Source organism: Molossus molossus, unplaced genomic scaffold (assembly GCF_014108415.1).
Source record: "Molossus molossus isolate mMolMol1 unplaced genomic scaffold, mMolMol1.p scaffold_m16_p_2, whole genome shotgun sequence".
NCBI classification, from domain to species: Eukaryota; Metazoa; Chordata; class Mammalia; order Chiroptera; family Molossidae; genus Molossus; species Molossus molossus.
In genome coordinates, this window is record NW_023425355.1 from 97,275,083 (window position 1) to 97,298,052 (window position 22,970).

General features: G+C 44.9%; 1 pseudogene; it reads left to right on the forward strand.

Annotated features, from left to right (window-relative positions):
• The first annotated feature begins 2,824 nt into the window (after positions 1-2,824).
• Positions 2,825-3,301, forward strand: LOC118635427 (annotated as a pseudogene).
• Positions 3,302-22,970: the final 19,669 nt, after the last annotated feature.

Below are 22,970 nucleotides of genomic sequence, written 5' to 3' on the forward strand. Positions count from 1 at the left end.
AGGATTGTGGGATTTGGGTCCTGCCCTAGGGAAGAGTCAGCCTGACAGTGTATGTGCCCCTGCTGTGGGCAGAGACCACCTCTATTCATCTAGAATCTCTTACAGTCTATTCTAATACTCATTCCTCCACTGTATTTTCTTCTCTGTGAACAGTCTGTTCATATCCCATCCTTATTTTCTTTAAATATGTTCTTATTGATTTTTTAGAGACAGAGGAAGGGAGAAAGAGATAAAAACACAGATGTGAGAGAGAAACATCGACAGGCTGCCTCCTGCATGCCTTCCACTGGGGACTGAGCCCACAACCTGGGCATGTGCCCTGACTGTGAATCGAATTCGGACCTCTCAGTCCATGGGACGACACTCAACCAATTGAGCCACACTGGCTGGGCAGGGATTCAAGTTTTGCTCCCTATGGGCAGACTCTAATAAATTACTATGTGATATGTGATAATAAGCCTATTGTAAACCAAAATGTGAGTGGAAATAATACCTCAGGCTATTTGCTGTTGGACAATTTCTGGAGCCTTACAGACAGTCATTTGGTCAAAATGTTGGGAAGGCTGGGACCATCATTTGTGAAAATAGTGTGGACAAGCAAAGCTCACTCAAATTTTTGCTTTCTCTGCTATGGAATATGCTCCATACCAAATATGACCCTGGCTGGAAATCTCATGAGAGTGTTTCATTACCTTGCCTGGGAGAAACCAGAGCTGAATAGTTCCTGGAATTCCCAGCTGCTGGGGCCTCATCCACAATAATGTCTATGTCCTCAGGCGTTCATTCCATCTCTGAGAACCAGGGCTTCATATCAGGGCTTTATTCAAAGATTAACCCTCACAGAGATGTCTCTCTCTCTTTTTTTTTTTTTTTGTATTACTTTTTTTAAGGAGGAACTTCCTGAATTGTCATTACCAGCCTGACAATCTCTCGGGCACACACTGAGAATTTGTACTTTGTGTTGCATGTGTAATTGTGAGAACAGTGAGTTTGGGACAACATCAAGCTCAGATTACCCCATAACCATATCTCCCTCCTGCCTCACAGCCTTTAATAAGGTTCTGCATTTGTAATGGCAAATCTTTTGAACATAGCCTTCCAGCAACTTGATGAACCAGAATAATTATTAAAGGAGACTTTAACATCTATACAAAGAATCACAGTGATGTGCAGACCTTCTTTCATCACAAAAGTAATAAAACTAGATGAACAGTCAAGCATCTATGCACATAGTTCCCCCAAAGTTTTCTTCCAGTTGTTGCTGGACAAAGAAACTTTCTATCACTTTGAAGATTCCCAAGAGCCTTAATAGTCTCACAAAGAGGCTCACAAAATAGAATGTCTTTGATGACATCAGCAGCACATAAAGGCTGAAAACTAGGTGCTGGCTAAGTAGACACAATAGTATTTTGACCTATTTGTATGCTGAAGGGAAATTTCTTTCTATTTTCTGAGTACCCCCCCCCCTCCCTTTCTTCCTTTTTTCCTCATACCTTCCTCTGGTTGCAAGCAATAGAAATCAAGTCTGTCACCTTGAACACAACAAATAATTTACAATAAGGATATAGGGAACTTGTAGAATGTAAGGAAAGGCTAAAGATTCTCATCAGAGAGGACAAGATCCCGAGTGGCTCTGGACTGATGGTCTTTTAAGGTTGTGTCATCTGGATGAGGGTACTCCAGCTGTTGCTCACTCTATTCCCTTTCTACTCAGAGGGTGGTTGTCTGTGGACCAGCAGCACTGGCACCATCAAGGCGTGTTTTTAGAAATACGGGATTTCAGGCCTCACTGACTCAAAATCTGCATTGTAACAAGACTCCCAAGTGATTCATACGTACGCACATTAGAGTGCAGAGAAGCACTGGCCTAGTCAAGATCCAGCTGGTCTGCTTGGGGTCATGTGCCCATCCCTTGACTAAAGGAGGCAGGATACCATCATTGACAGTCCTGTCAGACTATACTCAGTGGGAGAAGGGATCGTTCAAATTTCCTAAATCAGGGTGTTATTACCAAAAGAATGGGGAGTGAATACTGTATGGTCAAGTATCAAATAAATATCCATTTCCACCCTTCATCATCTTCGGAAAGGTGAGTTTTGGAAGGTATGTTCCCCCAGTAAGGGTTAACAAAGCTGTGTGTATTCATTAGATCTGGGCCCTCCTTTGAGGCAGTGGAGTTATTTAGCCCATGAAAGGGAATTTCAGGACCTCGAAAAGGAAACTCCTGGGATAAATCCCTAAAGGATGAAAAGAAGGAGGGTCTGTGATGGGCAAATACCTGATTCAGTCTGAACTCACTGCCTCTGAGGCAGTGAGGTCGCTAAGGAGAAGAGCTGGGTGTATGTCCAGAAACACTGGCCACGTAGAGCTGCAATTTGGGAAACCTATGCAAAACCACATTGACACATGCTGGAAGGCGGAGTCAGCAAAGCTTTGCTCTGGAGTGGACCAGCAGTGCCAGGTGGAAACAGGCCAGCATTCAATAGTGACACATTGTGGCAATGAAGCACAAGGGCAGGCATAGAAGTGGAGGCTTTTCTCTACTGACACGTGGACATCAGGCCAACCTCCCCCACAGACTATGTAAGCTCCTGGATAAGCCAGAGGAAGAGAAGAGCCAAAGAGAATGGTATTGAACTTCCTGCTAATCTGGCCTGTGAAGGGTCAAGCCACTTTTGATTTAATTTGGAGAAATACAAAGATGTCACTGTACTTGCATCTCAAGAGTTGTAAAGTTAAGAATCGTATTTCCAGTGCTTCATTGCAGCCTTCTCCGTCTCTTCTGGTCCCAGGCACTTTGGGAGCCATGGACTTCAGTGCAGAGATGGCCAAGTCCAAGAACCACACCAGGTATAACCAGTCCTGAAAGTGGCATCAAGAAACCCTGATCACAAAGATACTAAACTTCTATGGAGGTAGATCCCATGTTCCTGAGCAACATGCACTTTGCCAAGCACAACAAGAAAGGCATGAAGAAAATGCAGGCCAACAATGCCAAGGCCGAGAGTGTAGGTGCCAAGGCTATCAAGGCCCTGGTAAAGTCCAAGGAGGTCAGGCCCAAGATCCCAAAGGGCAGCGGCCACATGCGCAATCAAATTGCCTACATTGCTCACCCCAAGCTTGGGAAACGTGCTCATGCATATACAGCCAAGGGTCTCAGCTTGGGCTCTGCCGGCCGAAGGCCAAGGCGAAGGCTCAAACCAAGGCCCAGGCAGTGGTTGCAGCTGCAGCTCTGGCTCAGCCTCCAGCTTCAGCTCAGGTTCCCGAAGGTGCCCAGGTCCCCATGGAGGATCCAGGGTAGAGGCCTCTGTCTGCCGATGCAGGGACAGAAGGACTGGTGTGACACCTGGGCTGCTGTTTGCATGAGGCTGGTTTCCTCCTGTGCTATTTGTACAAATAAAACTGAGTCAGGATCTGTCAAAAAAAAGTTATAGAGTTATTCATATGGTCTATATGTATTTTTATGTAATTATTCATTCAGGGTCTCTCTTCCCAATCAGGAAACACCAAGGAGGACAAGAACTTTGCCTGTCTTATTTATCCCTGCATCCTCAGAACCTAGTACATGGTAGGTGCTCAACAAACATTTCTTGAATCAATGAATGTGATAGGGGTGTCAATGTTGTAGTGGTTTCAAGACAAGGCATTGATATTGGACAAATCCAAAAGTCATCTACATGCCTTCTGCCTGGATGTATCCCAAAATTACAACCTGATATGGTCTCCTAGTTCTTTAACATTCTTATAAAATAGCTCAAATCCTAGCCCCTTGGAAAACCCAGTATCTCCCTTAATATATTTGAAGATTCTTGGCAGAATCTCATTTATTCTGACCAGGTTTCCTACTTATGCTGAGCCCTCTGCTACCATACACTGCCTTGCTAGGTGCCATAGCCACTCTCGTTGCTACATACACCAGGGACAGCTCTTTTCACTGGGCGCTTCCCTGAGCTGCCACCAACAGTGCTTGGCACTGTTTTTACCTGGTTCTGCTTCTTTTCATGACCCCCCACTCCACATGAAATCCTTTTTTCTTAAGCCTCTTGACCTCCTCTAAGGTCACTGTCACTATTCTTTCCTCCCTCTTATCTGATCAAGTGACTCTCAAGTAGTATCTAGTGGGGGCAGAGCCCCATAATGTGGTCTCTATTTTCCTCTCTCTCTTTCCAATCTTTATTAAAATGTGTTCTGCTCCAATCTAGGATTTCTGTTTTGCACAAAGTCAAAGTGCATTAATTTTCTACAAAAGTCTAAATTAGGAGCAAAACAAAACAAAAAACTGAACAGTATCTACTTCTTTCTCTTCATGTTCCTTCTTTAACAATCTTAATTTTAAATTCCCTTATAGACGATGTACTGCATTGAATAGTGTCTTCCCCCCAAATTTATGTTCACCTAGAACTTATGAGTGTGATCTTATTTGGAAATATGGTCTTTGCAGATATAATCGAGTTAAGAAGAGGTCATACTGGATTAGGATGGGCCCTAAATCCAATGCCTGGTGTCCTTATAAGAAGAGGAAATTTGAGACACAGACAGACATACAGGGAGAAGGCCACGTGAAGATGCAGGCAAAGATTGGAGTGATGGATTTATAAGCGAAGGAACATCAAGGATTTCCAGTGACCTCCAGAAACTAGGAGAGAAGCATTGATCAGATTGTCCCTCAGAGCCTCCTGAAGGAACTAACTTACTGACAACTTGATTTTGGACTTCTTGCCTCCTGAACTATGAAAGGATACATTTCTGTTGTCTTTAGCCATCCAGGTTGTGGCATTTTGTTATGACAGCCCTAAGAAACTAATAAAAATATGGATACTCCTATTTCCTAGTGGAAGAGTTAGGAAATGTAAAGCAAATAAGAAAAGCAGAAAGGTTAAGATTTCAGAGTCTTATCCTGAGATTTTTAGCATGACCTACAATCTTGCTAATCAAAGTGGGTCCAAGAAGCAGCAGAATTACATTTTAAGAAGGGCTGCCAGAGGAAATTCGGACAATACTATGGCATGGATGAACTCTGAGGACGTTATGCTAAGTGAAATAAGCCAGTCACAAAAAGAGAAATACTGTGTGATTCTACTTCTATGAGGTACGCAGAATAGGTAAATTCACAGAGAAAGAAATTAGAACGTATGTACCAGGGGAAAGAGCGGGAAATGAAAGTTATAGTTTAATGAGTACAGAGTTTTAGTTTTGCAGTTAAATATCTTTACAATTGATGTTTAATGTTTGTGTCTCCACTTACATTGTCATCTCCATAAGGACATGTGTTCTGCTCCAATCAAGAAGTATTTATTTTGTTTACTACTGTATCCCTATCCTTGACCAGTTAGATATTCAGTAAACATTTGCTGGCTGGCTGAATGAATGAACCACTCATAGCTGATTCAATCTCCTCACTTTCTACAGTTTAAGGCCTGTGAACCTCAGTCATGTGGGCCTAGAAATCTGACTTTGAAGAACACACAGAGTTGAGCCAACTCAGAGCTGGATGACACTCAATTATTCCACGAAACAGGTGCCATTTAATAAATTTATGGAGTGGCTCCCTGGTTGAGCAGAGAACCAGTGCTAAGAGAGATGGAGAGTCTTGAGTAATATTTACCTGATGAAACAAAATGAAGCAGAGAGCACCTCTTAATGAATGGCATTTTTCTCTCTCTGACCTGTATCTCTGTTAAAGTTGTTGGTTGTGAACAAAATAAATCAACTCTGTGCTTGTACAATCATTGTGTGACTGGAGGATCAGGCTGAGGACAAGGCAGGAAATAATGGAGCCACAGGAATGCTGGGGCATGAACAACTACATGCTCTTCCCTCATCCTTGTATACTTTGCTCATAATTCAAAGATAGCATCTAGTTGGCTGAGCATAGGTAATATCTAGCCTATTTGGATAGGCTGTCCCTCCAATATGACTTATAATGGGCATATTAATTATTAAGCTGCAAGTAACTTCAAACCATACTCAACTGGTTTAAATAACAAAGAAATGTATTATTTTACCGAACACAAAATCCTAAGTAGGGGGGTTTCTGAGCTGGTTAATTCAGTACCTCAAGAACCCAGTCCTTTCCATCTTGCCATTCTGTGAAACTTAGTGCACTGACTTTGTTTTTATTTATTTTTATTTTTTAAAAAAATATCTTTGTATTGATTTTTTAGAGAGAGAGGAAGGGAGAGAGATAGAAACATTGCTGTAAGAGAGAAACATCAATCAGTTGCTTGTTGCACGCCCCCCAGTGGGAACGGAGCCCACAACCTAGACATGTGCTCTGACTGGGAATCGAATGGGGACCTCTCAGTCCATGGGATGATGCTCAATCCACTGAGCCACACTGGCTGGGCCTAACTTTGTTTTTAGAAGTTACCTTGCCTTGCTGGCTGCTGAGCCTCAGCATCACTTTCAGACAGGGCAACATCAAAAGACAACCCAAGGAATGGTTGCTTCCTTGTGTGTTTCCTTTTCAGATCAAGGAAACCTTTCCCATAGTACCGTCCTACAGTGGACCTCCCTTTCTGTCTCATCAGTTAAGACAGTGTCACGTTCTCTTTCTTTAGCCAATTGCTGAAAAGAGTAATGGTGATACCATTGTAATTAACCCCGTTATGAACAACTGAAATGGAGCAAAGGGAAGGCCAAATAGTATAGGCATGCTATTTGTTTAGCTTTGCCAAGAAGCTGTAGTTTAGCACTCAGCAGGGACTAGCAAGGGAGAGAATAGAGACACGCTCAGTAAAGTCTGGGTGAAATAAGGAAGGTACTTGCCTGTCAGTCACACCTGGGAACAAGTCATTGGCTAGAGTAGGCATGGACACTGCAAGTATGGGAAGGTTGAAATACTTAAGCTCCTAAAGAAAGGAGTTCTCTCTCTTGCTCTATTGCTTGGTCGCACTTGACTCCTGACATTCGGGGCCCTCATGCTCCTGCATTCGCCCACATGGCCCACAGCCATGTGGACCCCACACTCAATGGACTAATGGACTGCAACTAGCTTAATGCTGAACTGGACCCAGCTGCAACATGGAAAGGAAATTTTGGACACTGGCTTTGCTTCTAGCTCTACTGAATTTCCCGCTGCACATCTTCTAGGACTGAATTAAGGGAAATGGGACTTTGGAAACTGAAGGATGTAATTCCACACAAATAAAAATCACTCATCTGCCCTGGCCGGTTTGGCTCAGCGGTTAGGGCGTTGGCCTGTGGTCCGGAGAGACCCGGGTTCGGTTCCCGCTAAGGGCACGTACCTCGGTTGCAGTTTGTCCCCGGCCCTGGTTGGGTTGTGCGGGTGGCAACCACTCGATGTGTCCCTTTCACGTCGATGTTTCTCTCTCTCTCTCTTCCTCTCTCTCCCTCCGACTCTATCTGAACAGAAAATGGAAGAATGTCCTTGAGTGAGGATAAAAAAAAAAGAAAGAAAAATCACTCATCCTCCGATGCGAGTCTCAGAAAATAATTTTTCTCAAGATATCGTAAGTGAAAGGGTTAGTAACATTTTAAAGGATAAAGGTAAAAGCTTGCAAAAGGCAGAAACTGTGAAAAATGCATTGTTTTCATGACCTTTGCTCAGCCAAGACAATGAATTGCCCAGCAGATGCAGGATGTGATACCAGACCAGTCCAACTGCAAAGTGGACAATGGGCCATGCAGAGGACATCAGCAGGAACTGCCAGAAGCTAGAAGCAGAGTATATAACCTACACTCCAACTGTTATTGGAGACTGACCCCTTTTTGGGCTCAGTCCGCCTGCACCCAGGCGCATACAATAAAGTTGTTTTGCTCTACATTGTCCTTGTATTGTGGAGGTGATCTCCCACTGGCTCAGACCTTTTATTTGGTGCCAAAACCCAGGAGGTCTGTAAGGATCCTGCATAGGGGACAACCGCAGGCTCCCGGAGTCCTCCGGGCCTCCTTTCAACTTGGGATCGATCACATCCTCAGCTGAATATCGAACCTCCAACCTTTCCTGCCGATGGAGCATCAACATCAGACACTAATTCGCTGGTGAGTGTTTTTGCTTACGGGTCTGATTCTCTGGGCTGTCCTGTTATCCCCCATCCGGGACATAAGAGAGCCAGGTCTGTCGGTCACGTCTGTGTGATCGTCCCTCCCAAAATCCAGCGCTGGTCAGGACATGCTCCTCAGGAACCAGGTTCCCTCAGCTCACCATATATTTAGGGACGCCTGATACAGGTGAGTTGCACATCTCTCTACTCTAGGGGAGAAGGGGGGATGCCTTCTTCTTCCACTAGTGTATCCGTCAGACCCCTAGGCTGAGACATCTCACACCGCAACACGGGAAACGCTCAATCTTCCATCCCTCATGCAACACCCCTAGGATGTCTCCTAAAAATCCTACAGACCCTAGGGCTTGCTCAGGAAAACATCCCAAGCAACTCATTTTTCACTGCAACACTGCATGGTCTCAGTACAAATGAGACAATGGGTCACAGTAGCCTGAGAACAGCACTTTTGACATTCTCACGGACCCAGACCATTTCTGTCAAAGGCAAGGAAAATGGTCTGAGGTTCCTTACATCCAGGCCCCCTTGCACTCAGCTCACACCCCACTTTATGCATTTCTTGCTCTCCCTCCCAAATCTTCTTACTCCACTCTATTTTCTTTTCTTTTTTTTTCCTTCAGTGATTTTAGACAGAGAGGAAGGAAGAGGGAGAGAAAGATAGAAACATCGATAAGAGAGAACATCGATTGGCCACCTCCTGCACATCCCCCACTGGGGATTTGGCCCACAGCCTGGGCATGTGCCCTGACCGAGAATCGAACCCGGTGACCTCTTGGTGCATGGGTCGACGCTGAACCACTGAGCCATGCCAGCAGGCTTCTTACTCCACTCTAATACTCCCAAACTGCCCTCTGAAAATAATGCACTAACTTCTGTTTCCTCCTTTGACACAGCCGATCTTGCTCCACCACCTCCTCCGTCAGCCCCTCCGGCAGGGCCTCCTCCTCCAGGCCCTTCTGTGGGCCCCCACCCTACCCTGAACCTCCTACTCCGGCTCTGACTCTTCTACAGGCTCTGACTCTTCTACCCCTGCAAATGACTCCTTCACACATGCGATCAGAAACCATCTTCAGTCTCTACCTCAGCCCCTGTTTTTAAAATGTCCCCTGAGGGCAGTATCAGGAGTTGAAGAGATTGTCAGAGTTCATGTCCCCTTCTCTTTCTCAGACTTGTCCCCAATAAATATAAGATTAGGATCCTTTACTGAGGATCCCACCAATTATACTCAGGAATTTGAGTATCTTACCCAGTCTTATGATGTAACTTGGAATAATATTCATGTTATTCTCTCTTCCACCCTTAATCCGGAAGATAAAAATCGAGTCTGGGTTAACGCCCAGGGCCATGCTGATCATCTGAGACAACAGGCCCCCACTAACCTGGTAGGGGCCGAAGCAGTCCCTAGCCAGGGCCCCAGGTGGAATTATCAGGGCAATGGGGAGGGGAGGAAAGCCAGGACCCATATGATAATGTGTCTCATTGAGGGACTTATAAAAGCCTCACACAAGGCCGTTAACTATGAAAAACTGTCTGAAATAATCCAGGAAAGTAATGAAAACCCTGAAACCTTTCTATCCCACCTTACACAGGCCATGAGAAGATATGCTAGCTTAGATCCTACTAGCCCAGAAGGGACTGTCATTTTAAACCTGAGATTCATCTCTCAGTCCGCCTAGACATTAGAAGAAAGTTACAAAACCTGGAGGACGGCCCTCAAACCCCTCAATGGGAACTTCTAAATCGAGCCTTCAAGGTTTTTAATAATCGTGATGAAGAGGCTAAACAGCAAAGAACAGCAGAATTCCAAATGCTGGCCTCTGCCATCAGAGGCCCCATTAATCAAAGCGGTCAGCAAACCCCCTTCAGGGGACAGAAGAAAGGCACCCACCAACATCAGCACAGCGGTCCCCCAGGTCCCTGCTTTAAGTGTAATCAGACTGGCCATTGGGTGAGGCAGTACCCCAATCCTCAGCCACCGCCTAAGCCATGTCACCAACATGGAAGACCCCACTGGAAGTCAGACTGCGGACAGACTGCGCAGAGTCGGTCCTCACCCCCTCCTCAGGCAGGTGGACCGGGCAGCCCAGGCCTTGATCTGATTGGCCTGGCGGCTGAAGACTGAAGGTGCCCAGGAACCGATGCCCCGACCATCATCTCGAACTCCGAACCTTGGGTAACTCTGATGGCAGCAGGTAGGCCAATTTCCTTTTTAATTGGTACCAGGGCAACCTACCCTGCCCTCCCCAACTTCAGGGGACCTCTTCAGCGCTCTGTGGTTTCAGTTGTGGAAATTGACGGCCAAATATCACAACCCAGGGCAACTCAGACACTCACTTGTTCTTTAGGCCCTTGTACCTTTCTCCACTCTTTTTCAGTGTTACCAGCCTGCCCCACTCCCTTGTTAGTGCGGAACATTCTATCTAAACTCCATGCTACCTTAACCTTTGCTCCTACCCTCCTCACCAACCCCTCTCATTCTTCACTTTGTCTCCTCCAAGAATCTGCTTCCTCTCCTAACATAAACCCCCCGGGGCCCATCTGTCCCCTCAAGGGGGCAGGGCGGGGTCCCCTGGCCTTGCTGGCCTCCGGTGAAATACCACTACTCTTATCAGTTTTTCACTGACCTGGTGAGGTGGGGGTGCGGGGGAGGGGGTGAGCCCCGAGGGGCTCTAGCTTCTGGCGCCAAGCGCTCAGCTGACCGGCTGGGTTTAACCGGCTCCAGAGACAGTGCTAGTTGGGGAGTTTGACTGGGGCAGTTCACCTGTCAGTCAGTAACTCAGGTGTCCTAAGGTGAGCTCAGGGAGGACAGAAACCTCCCCTGGAGCAGAAGGGTAAAAGCTCTCTCGATCTTGATTCTCAGTATGAATACAGGCCGTGAAAGCAGGCACCACATATACTCTCTCACTATAACCTTACGAGGGGTACCTGTAATCTAACTAGTCATGATGTGTCTAACCCCTGCAATGGGAATTTATATGTGCAAGCTCAGAGGAACTTGATGCAATACCAAGAAAATCATACCAGGGAAATTAATCACTATCCAGGGTGTGGTTCTGCCGGTGGTACTAGCCCTCACCTCCCTCTGTCATGGTTTAATCATTGAGCCTTACTGTGGGTCGATCAAACACTCCCTAGGCCCAAATTTGACTGGACTTCTTTGCTTACCAGTAGGAATGATGTTTTTAGGTGCGCTAAACATTTCTGCCCCCAGGAGAGGAATTGCTATTCAATCCTTAAACCCAGAAAAACAGGGTGGCTTGTGGTCAGTCGGATATGTCACCCAAGCCAATACCTTAATCCATTCCTTCATCCCTAATTCAACCTCATCAAGCCCTGAGCCCAGAAGCCATCATAGGGCAAAAAGGGGAGTCAGACTCCTCATAACAGGAGTCATAGCTGCAATTACCACTGCAGGCCTCGTGGGAGGAATTACTTATAATGCCATAACAGCAAAAAACAACCGCTACCATGGCAAACATGGGTAGAGATACAGGTGAAAATTTCAAACTTCTTTCAAAATTCCTCGACTCTCTTGCCTGCATGGTAATAGATAACCACATTGCACTAGACTATTTACTAGCCAACGAAGATGTTTGCATGATAGCAAATACATCTTGTTGCTTCTATGTTAACTCAACTGGCCAGGTTGAGGAGAGGACACAACGAATTCTAGATAATGCCCAGTGATTAAAAGAATTCAGTCAGGATCACCTAGCCCAATCTGTCTGGGCAAGTATAGAAGCAGCCTTGCCTAAACTATCCTGGCTGCTCCTCTTTATAGGGAGGGCTCCTAGTATTAGCTTTCTTATTATTGCTTTTCGGACCCTGCCTCTTGCGCCTGATTACTAGGTTTGTACAAAACTGACTGCAAATTTTAGTCAACCAGATAGTTGGAAAATTTGTTCCAAGACAGGTTAAAGCACCCTATAGCCCCATTCCCCAAGAGGTTATCTAACAAATTCTTTTTAGGAGTCCACAACGACCCTACACTTGCAGGAAGTAAACAAAGAGAAACTTTGCTCCTTTTCCCTTTTTATCATCATTATAAGATGGGAATGAAAGGGTAGTAACGTGTTAAAGGGGAAAGATAAAAGTTTGCAAAAGGCGGAAACTGAAAAATTCGTTGCTTACATGACCTTTGCTCAGCCTTCTGTTGAGTAAGGATTATCGGATTATCCGCAAAGCAATGAATCGCCCAGCAGATGCAGGATGTGATACCAGACCAACCCAACTGCAAAGTGGACAATGGGCCATGCAGAGGACATCAGCAAGAACTGCCAGAAGCTAGAAGCAGAGTATATATCCTACATCCCAACTGTTATTCAAGGCTGCCCCCTTTTTGGGCTCAGTCTGCCTGCACCCAGGCGCATACAATAAAATCGTTTTGCTATACATTAGCCTTGCATTGTGGATGTGATCTCTCACCAGCTCAGACCTTTTAGTAAGGACCCCACTTCCACTAGCAACAGAGAAAGACCATCCACACATTTCTCCAATAACAATGGGACCCCTATGATTGGCTTAAACCAATAGTTTTCAAACTTCTTGGCCTAAGGACATCTTCATACTCTTAAAAATTATTGAGGACCTCAAAGAGCTTTTGTTTATATGAGTGGTAGCTGCCAATTTTTTTTTTAATCCTCACCCGAGGATATTTTTCTATTTATCTTCAGAATAGAGTGGGAGAGAGAGAAGGAGAGAAAGGGAGAGAGAAACATGAACGTGAGAGGGACACAGCGACTGGTTGCCTCCCATACGACCCCGACCAGGGCCGGGGGTCGAACTGCAACTGAGTTACATGCTCTTGGTGGAAATCGAACCCGAGACTCATTGGTCCACGGGCCAACACTCTGCCGCTGAGCCAAACCGGCGAGGGCTCAATTTAAGAAAAATAAATTTTTTTTTCTTTATTGATTTTAGAGAGAGGAGGGAAGATGAAGAGAGAGAAACACAAATGAGAGAGAACATCAACTGGCCACCTCCTGCATGCCTCCCACTGGGGATTTGGCCCACAACCTGGGCATGTGCCCCGAACAAGAATCAAACCGGCAACCTCTTGGTCGACACTCAGCCACTGAGCCACACCAGCTAGGAGCCAATTTTTATATTATCAATTAAGGCTGAGAAATTTTAAAAATGTGATTAAAAACAAAACAACAAAATGTACTAATTTGTGTGTTTCCATGTAGATGCAAGGAAAACTTTGGGATTTAAAAGTAGTGATAAATTGGATGATAATAAGATTACAGGGATTATAGCAGTTACAACCGAAGATAGCTAGTAACAACACAGTAGAAATACTATGGTCAAATGGAGTTAATCTGTAAAAATGCATAATTTATATGTTAAATCTTTAAAAAATTCTATAAAATACAAGACTACACAAACACACATTCTATTAGCTGTCAGAGTGATGCCATCATGGTATGTCATGTAACTTCTGGAAAACTCCACTGTATACTTGTGAAATAATGAGAGTGAAAAAGGGAAATAACATCATGAAAAGAGTTTTTACCTTGCAATCTGAAGGATCTGGGGGACCCCCCTCCCCTTGGAGTTCCATACCACACTTTGAGAACCACTAGCTTAAATCAGTCAGGACTCAGTTCTGAGTCACACAGGGGAAAAGTGGGCCCTGGAACCAAAGCAGGGCCCTGACAGCTTGGAAGAAGGGGGGCAATTTACAGAGCCTGGTATAGTAGGTTACTGGGAATTCCCCAAAGACAAGAAAGGAAGGGAAGAAGTGGGTCTGGAAACCACAAATCAACAAGCAATATCCTCAAATCTCTCTCCCCTGGATATGATTAGCCACACTCTTCTAATTCTGTGTCTTTCTTTTTTTTTGTTTTTTTTTTTGTTTTTTTTATCCTCACCCGAGGACACTTTCCCATTTTTTGTTCAGGTAGAGTGGGAGGGAGGGAGAGGAACAGAGAGAGAGAGAGAAACATCGATGTGAAAGGAACACATCGAGTGGCTGCCACCCGCACGACCATTCAGGGCCGGGGACAAACTGCAACCGAGGTACATGCCCTTAGCGGGAACCGAACCCGGGTCTCTCAGGACCGCAGGCCGACGCTCTAACCGCTGAGCCAAACCGGCCAGGGCTGTGTCTTTCTTTTTGAAGGCTGGACACACTTGTCTGTGGAACCATTCTTCCTTCAGATGTGCTCATGGCCTTGATGAATTTGTGTAGCCATTTGGCCGTCTTCCATTATATATTGATTTCATTAGATCAGTGTTTCCTAAACAGCAGCCACGGGAGAACCACCTTAGAAGTTTGCCAACACCAAGTACCTACCACCTTGGCTATTATTTACTGAATCTTCATCATTAAATCAACTCAATTTATTTCAAAAAGAACATTTTATTCACTATCCACTCCATTGATTGAAAGTCTCTTTAAGCTTCTCCAAGGAGTTACAGGGAAAATGATCCAGCAGACTATCGATTCGTCATTAGAATTACATTTGTGTGTGGGTTAAATTGGTTTTAAAAGCCTTTTCTGTTTTCATTGTCTTATCTGATGCTGTGGTCCAGGAAAACCTAGTGTTTAAACGATGTGGTTTCTTAGAGGAGTTTTCTTTCCTAGGAAGTCAAACCAAGCTCTTAGACAATCATTAATTGCATCTGGGGCAAGACAAAAGAGAAAGTTTTAAATTCCTTGGTTTTTTTTCACCTTTTCCCTCCAAAATGAACGCAAAAAAAGGAGACCTAAAGTGTAACAACACCCCCTTTTTCCTGCTACCCCTCCCCCTGAGCCCCTCCTGAGGGTCAGCCTTATTCAGCCCTGGGTAGTGGGAGGCCCCAGTGGCTCAGAGCAGCTGCCAAAGCTCCCTCCCGGACTCCCAAAGGTTGCTCATCCTTAAACCAGGGAAGAGAGAGGAGGCTTAGAATGGGGGTGGGGCAGACACAAGAGACAGAGCTGGGGGTGGGGGTGGGAGCAGGGATGGGGGTGGTTGGAGACTTAGATTGACCCAAAGAGTAACCCCTTGAAGAGAAGAGAGAGAAGAAACCGAAAAGCAGAAATTTAGATCACACAAAAGAGAAAGAGGCAACACAAAGGGGAGGCCAAGAAGAAGAAAAGGTCTGAGAAAGACAAAGGGAAGGAGAGACAGAAATAAAGGGAGACCAGAAAGAATAAAAGTGGGTAGAACTGTCTCCTCTAACACCCCTGGGGGAATGATTACCATTTTCTGAGTACAACTCCACTACGTTTTTTTTTAGGGCAATCTCATTTCTGTCTTGTCCAAGTCCTTGCAGAGCACCTAGCTGTTTGCCTCCCCTTACAAAGCCGGTGGGCTTTAGGGAACTGGTGTAGGTTTGGAACAAGGGCAGACATACCTAGAGCTGAGATTCGGGAAAACTAGATCCCGCAGCAAGGAGACCAAATCAGAGGTGGAGTAACCAGCTAGAAGGCTTTTACAGAAATCCTGGCAAAAGGGACAAGAACTAGATTAGTGGGACAGTGAGGAGAGAAAAAAGGGCTGCAGCATCATGATGCCCCAAGTCACTACATGGCCAGCTTTCCAAGAGCTTTCCTCAAATACAGGATTTTATTCTATCTGCTCCATCAACTTCCTCTTTACAGGGAATGTTATATCCATTGTACAAATGAAGAAGCAGTTTTAGAAAGTGACTTGTCTAAGATTCCCCAGGACTGCTTAATCCTAACTGCCTATTAAGTGCCAGGTTCAGTTTAGCTGCTTTGAATATATATTTAATCCTCACAACAATCTTATAACATTAGGTAGGGATTAATATCCTCATTTCACACAATTTGCACAGATATGCAACAGTTCCTGGGGTCCGTGGGAGGACAGCCTATTGGCTGTCACCCTTCCTGGGGCCAAAGCTCCTCCCACCCCCAGGGTAATCACCCCCACCCCTCCCTTGCAGGGTCAGTTAGGGCTGGAATGAGTCTGAGCCCACACATTTGGTGGACATTAGAGCTGCTCTTGGAGAAGCAATAACACTCAAATTCTTTCTACAGCTAGGGCTGCAAACCAGGGCTAAGGATTACCTCAGCGTAAGCCTTGTGCATTTTCCTCCCTCCACCCCGCTGACCCCTTATCCAAGCCATCATCATCATCTCTCATCTGGATTACTGCAACAGCCTCCTCCCAGTCTCTTTGATCAGGGCTGTAGACAGTTGTGAGGTCTGTGCACTCAACAACGGTATCAGCTGAGGGGCCCAGTAGGGGCTGAGGTCCAGTCTGAATTCTGGTGCTGCCATGTACCCTTGGGGCTGCATCTGCAGCAGCGGTTCTCAACCTGTGGGTCGCGAACCCTTTGGGAGTCAACGATCCTTTCACAGGGATCGCCTAAGACATAACAGTAGCAAAATTACAGTTATGAAGTAGCGACAAAAATAATTTTATGGTTGGGGGTCACCACAACATGAGGAACTATATTAAAGGGTCACGGCATTAGGGAGATTGAGAACCATTGATTTGCAGGAAGAAGGGGTATCTTTGTCTCTAGACAAGTCAAATGTCATGGGGCTATGTCCACCTGGAGAAGGCAACTTTTTCAGTCACAATGATAGGCACACTGCACTGAAACAGTGACCTTGTTCTGGCTTTCACCTTTACCTCCTTCAGCCTACTCTCTCAGCCTCCAAAGTGGTCCTGTGAAAACCTAAGTTGATCACATCCCTCCCCTGTTCAAAATCCTCCCACGGCTCCCACTTCCCTCAGAGTCAAAACCAAAGTTCTTATAGTGGCCTGGAAGGCCCTACATGATCTGGCCTCCCTATACCACCATAATCTTTTTTGTTTTGTTTTTAAAGATTTTTTAAATTGATTTTTAGAGAGAAATGAAGGGGAGAGAGAAACATAAATGTGAAACTGTAACATCAATCGGCTGCCTCCCTGCACCCCCCCTACCAGGGATTGATCCCCCTACCCCAGCATGTGCCCTGGCTGGGAATCACACTGGCAAACTTTTGGTGCATGGGACCACACCCAACCAAATGAGCCACACCGGCCAGGGCACTACTATAACCTTAACTCATCCCCCCTCCCCCCAGTCACTCTATTTCACCTGCACTGGACTTCTTTCAGTTTTCTTCTTTTCTTTTTTTTTTGGTACGTGCCCCTAGTGGGAACCAAACCCGGGACTCTGGTCCGCAGGCCGACACTCCAACCTCTGAGCCTGAAGATATTATTTTTTTCTATTTATCTTCAGATAGAGTGGGAGGGAGAGAAAGGGAGAGAGAGAGAAACATTGAGGTGAGAGGAACACATCGACTGGTTGCCTCCTGCACAACCCGGACCAGGGCCGAGGACAAATTGCAACCAAGGCACGTGCCCTTGGCCGGAATCACACCGCGACTCATTGGTCCGTGGGCCAACGCTCTACCACTGAGCAAAACCAGCAAGGGCTCAGTTTCTTTTCTGTTGTTGTTGTTAATCCTCACCCGAGGATATTTTTTCCATTGATTTTTTAGAGAGGGGAAGGGAGAGAAGGAGGGAGAGAGATGGATACAGAGAAAGATCGATTGGTTGCCTCCCACATGCTCCTCGACCAGGGCCAGGGATCAAACCCACAACCCAGGTACATGCCCTTGAGTGGGAATCAAACCTGCAACCCTTCAGTGCACTGGCCGATGCTCTGACTGGCCAGGGCTCTTTCAGTTTCTTAAACACACCAAGTCCATCTCATGTCAGGGTTTTGTACTTACTTTTCACTCTGCCTGGAATTCTTTTCCTCCAGATATTTACATTACCAGCTCCTCATCCTTCAGGTCTCAGCTCAAATGTCAGCTCTTTAAAGGGGCCTTTCCTGACTAGCTTTTCTAGCGTGGTCTTTCCCACTCCAACCCCAAGTCTCACTTTATCACATTTTTCTGTTTTATTTTCTTTCTTTCTTTTTAAACATGCAGATGTTTTTTGTTTTGTTTTTTTAATTCACTGACTTGAGAGAGAGAGGAAGGGAGAAAGACAGAAACATCAACCTGTTGTTCCACCATCCATGCATCCACCAGTTGCCTCCGGGATGTGTCCCAGCCAGCGATCTAACCTGAAACTTTGGTACATTGGGATAATGCTCCAACCAACTGCGCTACGCAGCCAAGGGGACATTTTTCTGTTTTATTGTCATGTAACTTATTGCTCTCTGAACTTAACTTGTGTATTAAATATCTGTCTTGTGCCACTGGTAAGCGACCTAATGAGAGCTGAGCCCATGTATGCCTGGTACTTCATTGTATCTCCAGCACGTAGAACAGTGCCTGGTCCAAAGCAGATGCTGAATAAATGTATGTTGAATGAATGAATCTATGATTTTTCTCTGGCAACCAAAAGTGCAGCCTCAGCTAGAAGTTCTTATATAATATACTCACCCTTACAGGGGAACAGAGGTTAGATTTAGGGAACAGACTTAGGATACTCTCAGTTCCTAAAGTTCCACATTAGTACCCTGAGCACAAGTTACTTTGATTATTTTTTAAGTTTTTTTCTTTATTGATTTTAGGAAGAGAGAGAGAGAGAGACAGAGAGAGAGAGACAGAGAGAGAGAAACATCAATGAGAGAGAACATTGATTGGCCGCCTCCTGCAAGCCCCCCACTTGAAAATTTGACCAACAAGCTGGGGATGTGCCCTGACCAGGAATTGAACTGGTGACCTCCTGGTGCATGGGTCAGTGCTCATCCACTGAGTCACACCAGCCAGGCAAGTTTCTTTGATTATTGATCCTGAGGAGTGGGAAGGAAAAAAAATTTGTGACATGATTTGAATTGCAGGAAACGCTCTCACTTTCAAAGTTTCTTCCATCATTACATTACTCATTCAAGATTCAAATTCCTAAAGGAGATCCAAATTTGGGTCAAGTGCCTACTTGGTGTCTATACCAGGGGGGAGATGAAAAAAAGGATCTGGCCCCATTGGCTTTTGTAACAGGAGCCAGCAGTGGGAAGCAGGTGTTGGGAATTCCCCTCCTGCCAAGACTACACACAGTGGAAAGTATGAAACTGGATAGCCCTAAAAACAACAACTGTCATGTTTTTAGGCAATGACGTAGGAGACTCAGTCTGAAGCAATCACTTGACAATTGCCATGAGGACATGTGCGGGAGGTGGTGAGGTCCTTAAAGGTACTGGCTGGTATGCAAAGCCCTAACTAGAACAAGTGTCAAAACTGGTCAAGGAAGCAATGGGCCTACAGTGTCCTCCTGCCACCAAATTGAACATGGATCTCCTCTGGAGAATGTTCTTTTTTTTTTTCCTTTAAAAATTTTAATTTTTAAAATTCTTTAAAATCATTTTAAGTCTTGGCTCTCTGAGGCCCAGAATTGGATTAATTTACTCAATCATTGTGGCAGATAGACTCAAAGATAATCCCCCAAAATTCCTACCTCCTGATGTCTGTGCATTTGTTCAGGCAAAACTTACAACTCACTTCTAACTAACAGGACATGGCACTCTGTGAAAATGTTATACATGACTCTGCCTTAGAAGACTGCGGTCAGGGAGAGTCTCCCTTGCTGGTTCTGAAGAAGCTAGCACCTATAGTGCAGCCTGGTGATTCTCTGAAGCAAAGAACTCAGCTGTGCTGAGACTCTTGACCCACAGACACTGGAAGATAATAAATATGTGCTGTTTTAAGCCACTAAATTTATAGTCATTTGTTACACAGCAATAGAAAAAGAATGCAATCCTACTCCTTAGTTAGCGGCTTCATCATCAGCCCACACATGGCACCACATGGAGATAATAATAACACTTTTCTCATAAGATTGTTATAAGGATACCATGAGTTTAATTTTGTTAAGGGCTTAGAATAGTTCCTGGCGCATATATGAGTGTGTTTTAAAATTTGTGTTTGGAAAGAATAGTGTATTGATATTTAGGGAGAGGGAGAGACAGAAACATCAATGTGAGAGCGAAACATTGGATCAGCTGTATCCCGCACATCCCCTACCAGGGATCAAGCCTGAAACCCAGGCATGTGCCCTGACCAGGAATAAAACTGGCAATATTTCGGTACATGGGACAAAACCCAACCAACTGAGCCAGCCAGGGCTAGGTTGTTTTTTTGTTTGTCTGTTTTTATTTTATTTATTTATTTATTTATTTTTTATCCTCACCCGAGGACATTTTTCCTTTTTTTTTTTTTTTGTTCAGATAGAGCGGGAGAGAGAGAGGAAGAGAGAGAGAGAGAAACATCGATGTGAAAGGGACACATCGAGTGGCTGCCACCCGCACGACCAACCAGGGCCGGGGACAAACTGCAACCAAGGTACCTGCCCTTAGCGGGAACCGAACCCGGGTCTCTCCGGACCGCAGGCCGACGCTCTAACCGCTGAGCCAAACCGGCCAGGGCTGTTTGTCTGTTTTTAAAGGGGATGGTCCCATCTTCATCTCAATAGTTTCCACATTTACACTATTGAAACTTGTTTATGCTGTCAATTTTACCATCTCTGCAAGAACTCACAAATCTCTGGACCATTGCTTACCCTATTTGGTATGCCACGGACCATCTTGTATTGTGGCTTAGGGGACAATTATATTTAATTTAGCTGTGTTAGCAAGATCCCTGTTTCTTCTTTCTTTTTTTTCCATTTTATATTGTGGTAAAAAAATAACATAAAATTTACCATTTTAACCATTTTAAAGTGTACAATTCAGTGGCATTAAGTACAACTATCACCACTATTTCCAGAACATTTTTACTAACCCAAATGGAAAACCTCATGTTCATTAATCAGTCACCCCCATTAGTCCCCCTTACACCCCAGCTATTGAAACCAAATATATGATTTCTGTTTCTATGGATTTGCCTATCCCACCCCCATCCTGCTTTCCCCACATTATTGTCTGTGTCCATTGGTTATGCACATATGCATAGAAGTTCTTTGGTTTCTCCTTTCCTGCCACACCTTCCCCCTTCCCTTTGAGGTTCATCAGTCAAACAACCAATTTGTACTTCCTAATCCCTTCATCTTTTTCACCCAACTCCCCTCCCATCTGGCAACCAACAAAATGTTCTCTGTATCTATGAGTTTGTTTCTGTTCTGCTTGCTCATTTTGTTTGTAGATTCAATTGTTGATAGATAGGTATTTATTGCCATTTTAATATATATATATATATATATATATATATATATATATATATATATCTTCTTCAAGAAGACCCGTCAACATTTCATATAATACTGGTTTGGTGGTGATGAACTCCTTTAGTTTTATCTTGTCTGGGAAACTCTTTATATGGCCATCAATTCTAAATGATAGCTTTGCAGAATAGAGTAATCTTGGTTGTAGGTCCTTGCTTTTCATCACTTTAAATATTTCTTGCCACTCCCTTCTGGCCTGCAAAGTTTCTTTTGAGAAATCAGCTGACAGTCTTATAGAAACTCCTTTGTAGGTGGCAAACTGCTTTTCTCTTCCTGCTTTTAAGATTATCTCTTTGTCTTGAACCTTTTGCATTTTGATGATGATATGTCTTGGTGTGGACCTCTTTGGGTTCATCTTGTTTGGGACTCTCTGTGCTACCCGGACTTGTATGTCTATTTCCTTTACCAAGTTAGGAAAGTTTTCTGTCATTATTTTTTCTTTTCTTTTTTTTTTTTTTTATCCTCACCCGAGGACATTTTTCCATTTTTTACTCAGATAGAGCGGAAAGGAGAGAGAGGAAGAGAGAGAAACATCGATGTGAAAGGGACACACCGAGTGGCCGCCACCCACACGACCCAACCAGGGCTGGGGACAAACTGCAGCCAAGGTGCATGCCCTTAGTGGGAACCGAACCCGGGTCTCTGTGGACCGCAGGCTGACGCTCTAACCGCTGAGCCAAACCGGCCAGGGCCTGTCATTATTTTTTCAAATAGGTTTTCAATTTCTTGCCCTCTCTCTTCTCCTTCTGGCACTCCCATGATGCGAATGTTGGTATGCTTGAAGTTGTCTCACAGGCTCCTTATACTATCCTCATTTTTTTTATTTTTTTTATTCTTTTTGCTGTTCTGCTTGGGTGTTTTTTGCTTCCTTATATTCCAAATCAATGATTTGTTTCTTGGCTTCACTTACTCTACTATTGATTCCCTGTAAATTATTCTTTATTTCAGTTAGTGTATCCTACATTTTTGACTGGTCCTTTATCATGCTCTTGAGGCCCTCACTAAGTTCATTGAGTGTCCTTTGTAGGTAACCTGTTGCTTATCTCTTGCTGCCTTTAGTCATTGAGTGTCCTTCTAAGCAGTGTTTTGAACTCTGCATCTGTTAGATTGCTTATTTCCTATCCATGTAGTTCTTTTCCTGGAGTTGTGTTCTGTTCCTTTATTTGGGACATGTTTCTTTGTCTCGTCATTTTGGCTGCCTCCCTGTGTTTGTTTCTATGTATTAGGTAGAGTTGCTGTGTCTCCTAGGCTTCATAGGGTGGCCTGTTGTAGTAGGTGTCCTGTAGGGTCCTGTGGCACAGCCTCTCTGATCACCCAGCTGGGCCCTCGAGGTGCACCCCTTGTGTGGACTGTACATCTTTCTGTTGTAATTGAGTCTTGATTGCTGTTGGCATATCAATGGGAGGGTTTTATTCAGGCTAATAAGCTACAAGGACTGTCTGTTCCCACTGACACTGACCACTGACCTCTGACTACCCTCGATGATCAGCTGAGCAGGGGCCCACCACACAGAGCAAGACTTAATCAGCAGGGCTGTGATACCCACTGAGTTCATTCCTTGAGTGTGTCACTTGTAGAGGTGGTTGGGTGGTGGTGCCCCAATGTGGTCTGAAGCTGTTCACTGGGTGTGCTGGCTCTGGGGCAGGGTCAGCCACTGCCTGTGTTCTACCTGGGGCTACCCGGCATAAGCTACAAAGTGATCTGCAGACGGCTGCTTATTGTGCTGGGCTTGGAGGTCCCCAGGAAAAGCCAAGCTATGAACCAAGGCTGGCTGCTTCTAGTAACAGGCCTGGGGCCACTTAGCAAGAGGTATGAGGCTCGCTGTGGCCAG